The sequence below is a fragment of the Lagopus leucura genome, unplaced genomic scaffold (genome assembly GCF_019238085.1).
Source record: "Lagopus leucura isolate 7727_CA_CO unplaced genomic scaffold, USGS_WTPT01 Super-Scaffold_100043, whole genome shotgun sequence".
In the NCBI taxonomy this organism is placed as follows: domain Eukaryota; kingdom Metazoa; phylum Chordata; class Aves; order Galliformes; family Phasianidae; genus Lagopus; species Lagopus leucura.
In genome coordinates, this window is record NW_024962290.1 from 637,493 (window position 1) to 641,972 (window position 4,480).

General features: G+C 60.7%; 1 protein-coding gene across 1 annotated transcript in view; it reads right to left on the reverse strand.

The window, feature by feature from the left end:
* Positions 1-1,059, reverse strand: part of BAK1 (BCL2 antagonist/killer 1) — an 11,763-nt gene extending 10,704 nt beyond the window's left edge. The window contains exon 1 of the mRNA XM_042884288.1: positions 919-1,059. The gene's annotated coding sequence lies outside the window, so the exon portion shown is untranslated. The remainder of the gene's footprint in view (positions 1-918) is intronic.
* Between the last annotated feature and the right edge of the window lie 3,421 nt (positions 1,060-4,480).

Below are 4,480 nucleotides of genomic sequence, written 5' to 3' on the forward strand. Positions count from 1 at the left end.
GGATGTGGATAACGGGCTGGGCCCTGTGAACAGGCCTGGTTATGGGCACAGCACTCCCCCTCCGGCCTTGATGTGCTAGGAAGATCCTGTTCAGGGGAACGCACGGAGCATCCTCTGGGAGAAGCATTTCACAGGCCTGGTCCCCAGCCCATGCACGGAGCCACACAGGGGATGCAAAGCGCACACACACGGGACCCCTGTGCCCCACCAACTGGCCCTGCACGGTCAGAGCTGGCCCTGCTCCTCCCGCCTGACCCAGACGAGCGAACCAGATGAGTTTCTCCCGATTTGTGCCTCCCCCCCCTCCCCCGGTTCAGGGTTCGGCCCTCGAGCCCCCACCACCCCCCCTCCGACGTCCCGGCACTGCGGGCAGGAAGCACGCAGCCCCACGTGCGATGTCCGCGCTGAGGTCACGGCCCGGAGCGGGGACAGACGTGGGGACGGACAGACGGACATCGCCACGATGCTCAGTACGGCTGTGCCCTTCTCCCCACCGGGCCGCCCGGCCCCAACCGCGGGGATGCCGTGGGAGGGGGGGGGGGGAGGGGGATAGGGAAGGGGGGCTGTCACCTCTGCGGCCTCACGAGGGAAGGAGAAAAAACAAGAACGACCCCCCAAAACCTGGAGGAAATATCACGAAAATGGGCAATATTTGCTCTTCGGGGCAAAACTCAGCGCGGGGCGATACCCGCCGGCCCGGTTCTCTTTGCGGAGCTCTGTGCGCTGTAACCCCCGCGGCTCTGCCCTCACCCCCCCCCCCCCCCCCCCCTCGCCCCGAGGCCGCTGTACCCCCGGACCCCCTCCGCACCTCCCCCTCCTCCGGCTCACAGAGCGATCGGCACCGCCCGGCCCGGCCCTGCGGCGTGGAAAAGCGCATCACCTCGGGGTGGGGGGCACCGGGGGTTCCCCGCTACTCACCGTGTCCCGGCGGGGACCAGGCGGGCCGGGGGGGGGATCCCGGCGAGCTACTGCATCCCCCCGGGGAGCTGCTCCATCCCCGCCGCCTCCCTTCCTGCCTCCTCCCGGCGCGGCGCGGGGGAAGGAAGCGAGCAGGGCCGGGGAGGAGGAGGGAAAAGGAGAGAGAAAAAAAAAAAAAAGAAACCCAACCCCAGACCATAGATGTAGAAGGGAGCCGGGCGGGGCTCAGCTCCCTCTAGAGGCGCCTTGCACCACCCGAGCGTGGGAAAGGGGCTGCGGGGCTGAGCGTCGCGGCTCGAGAGCGTGGGATGCTCGGGGGTGTCCGAGGGATCGAGGTCCCCCGGGCTGCGCGACAGGGGGCACGCCGCTCTGCAGAGCCTGCACGGGCGAAGGGAGAGCAACGCACCTCTGCGTCCCGATTCTGCGTGTCCCTGAGAGCCGCCCTGCCTCTTGATGGGGCGTCCTGAGCTGCTTCGGTCTGGGAAGGCTGCAGCTTTTGAGCGCGGTTGGTTTCCTCTCTGCCAGGCATCCTCGGGAGGGCAAAGTGCCCTCGTGGAGTCATTGGACCATTTCCAGTGGGGAACATCCCCGTGGAGCCGCCAGGTAAAGAAGGGTTGGCGGCAGTGGTGATTCAGAGTGACTGAGGAGATCCGAAATCCACCTAGATTGGGAAAAAACCCGGGCGGCCAGAGGGGGAGAGGGTGTGATTCATGCTGGAGAACGAGATAGCTCAGCAGGGCTGGCGTTGGCTCGGCACCAAGCTGCCCCAGCTGCCCTCATCCACGACGCTGCCAGAGCCTTTGCTGGCAAACGCCAGAGAAGAAGTTTGGGGCCTCTATGAATGCTTGACTGCTTGTGATCAGTTCAGCTGTCTGCCCCGTACCCTGGGACGGTGTGCCCTGTGGGATGCTCGGGGAGCTGAGCTGGAAGATTCGTTGAATCCCGGAAGTGTCTGGCCAGGCTTTGCTGGCAGAATGACTGCAGAGGGCTCAGCCCTGGCTCCAGGGGTGTCCTGGAAAACAGAGGAGGGCTGTGGAGGGCAAAGCAGTGGATGCCTGCAGTGATGGAGGGGTAGGGGACGGGGCACCTCCTTTGTGTCCGCAGCAAAGACAGGGCTGAGCTCAGGCTGGGATGCAGGAACTGCCACATGTCTGCCAACTGCTGCTGGAGAGTGTTCAAGACAGGGCCCATAATGGGGAGAAGAGGGGAGCTGGATGGAAAGCTCCAGCCCTTGGATAGCAATGGCAAATGTGACTTAGAGAAATGGTGGTGGTAAGCATTTGAGAGACCCTACACATGGCTGTGCTGCTGCATGGACAGCCTGGTTTGTAATGCTGTGTTTTTAAGACCTTGAGGCAATGAGGAAGAAATTCCAATACAGCTTTGCAGTTGTGGATATGGAAATGAAACAAGTAGCCCCTGTTGTTGGTGTGGGTGCAGAGCCATAGAACAGCAGCTGCAGAAGGGAGCCTTTGGTGACAGGATTTACTGGCATTTTAGGAAGTGGTTTCACCACTTGTTTGATGTAGTCTAACCCTGTGCTGCTGTTGGTAAGGGGCTGAGCCAGCTGTGCGCTACCAGCCCTCCTCGTACAAGAGCAAAGAGCTGCTTCTATGGCACAAAGATGCTTTTTTTGTGGCAAGGAGGGGTGCAGCCTGTGCTTTGGGAACAGTGTCCTGTGCTGCCTGCCCAGGTAACAAGAGGGAAGGAAGCAAGAGGATGCATCTGGGGGGTGGGAGGGCCTCACTTTCAACATGTCACAGTGACATGGCAGTTTTAGATGAGTTTTTTTTGGGGGGGAAAAACCATTCTTGCAGCCAGCAGCTTATGGGCTATAGCCAAGCAGACACTGACTGAGCCAGCCAGGAGAAGCTCCAAGTGCGGAAGCAAAAATGAGCTGCTACCAGTTTGTCTCCAAGTGATGCCCTACATCCTACAGGGGGGGTTGGACTCAGTGATCTCTGGAGGTCCCTTCCAACCCCTACAATTCTGTGATTCTGTGATCCATGAGAGCAGCTTTGTGCCAGCAGCAGTGCAGCAGCAGCTCGGCCCTGCTGGGCACAGGGACGTGGTAGGGATGCCATGCTCTGCCTCGGATGGCAGCCCCAGGAAAACACCCCATCCCAGGAAAACACCCATCAGAACCACATCCTGCTCCCCACGGGCGGGCTGGACAAGGTGAGATGGGCAGTTGGGTTTGCTGCAGTCTGCTGCCACCATTGTCATGGATGTGTGGCACTGCGACGGCAAACACAGCTGCTGCTTTCAAAGCCTTTCACCCTGCTGCTGCCTGCAAGAGTGTTGCAGCTTTCTGGTGTTGGCCATGGAGCTGGAGAGTGTGTGAGTCTTTCGTGAGCCTTCCTCCCAGCTCCATGAGCTGTGCAAGCATTCAGGGTTAGGCCAATCCACGGCAGAGCTGAGGATGCTGCAAAGATGAGTGGCTGTGGGTTGAGGGGAGCCCTCCCTTTTTGGGCCCCCTCCCCGCCCTTGGTGTGCAGATTTCACCCCACTGGGTGAAAGAGCCCCCGGCCCTGCTCAGCTCCGTGCTCTGAGCCGTTGGGGACCGTTGAATTTGAACCTAGTCTGAGCCGTTGGGCCACTGGCTGCCCTGCAGCCCCACTCATAGCACCAATGGATGCCCCTCAGGCTGCCCGGCCCTCCAGCCATCCCTCCCTGCTCCAGTTCTTCAGAAGCCTCCTTGGGTACTCACGGAGCTTGCTGGGGGCACAGGAGCCCAGAGCAGAGCAGCAGGAGCAGGGTGCTGCTGTAGGGCCCCGCAGCTGGCAGACTGAGCAGGTTGAACCCAGCCATGGGGGGATCCAGGAGCACTGCGAGGATGAGGAGGGGGACAGCATGGAGATGCTGCTGGGGGAGCTGCGGGAGGTCAGCCTGCAGGGATTGCTGGGCAGCAGCACCAGCAGGAGCTGCCTGACCACCGGCACCAGTGATGTGGAAATGGCAGTGGAGGGCGATGGGATGGAGGCTCCTGGTGGCACCGTGGTCCTGCAGAGCGATGAGGCGGCTGGAGAGGAGAGAGGGGCTGCAGATGATGCCGTCGTTGGCAGAGCTCTGGTGATGTAAGAGTGGGGGGATGGCATGGGGTTACACTCATTTCAGTGCCATACAGGCGGTGCTCTGCAGAGGGCTGCCTGTTTGGGTACTATGAACAGCCAGCAGCACGTTGAAATGAGTCCAACATTCCCAGGAAACATGTGCAGCATTTCAGCTGTGCCCAGCAGGCAGGTGTTCCCTGAAGCTCCCCAGGTTGCTCCATGCAGACTGCAGCATCGAGCAGCAACCTGTGCAGCACCAAGGAACCTGTACTGCAGCCCTTTGCAGTCCTTGGCCTCTCCAGGCTGCTGACAAGGGTTGAAGTTGGATTCTGGGTCACAGACAGCAGTGCTGCTCCTGCCTTCCTTCAATTGTCCTAATTGCTTTGCCTCCAGGGATGAGTTCCTTCAAGGTCTGAGTGCTGCTGATAAAGACACCTGCTCTGCAAGCCCTGAGCTGATGTTTTCAATGGATCTTGACACTGAATGGGAGAAAGAGCATCTCTTGAAAG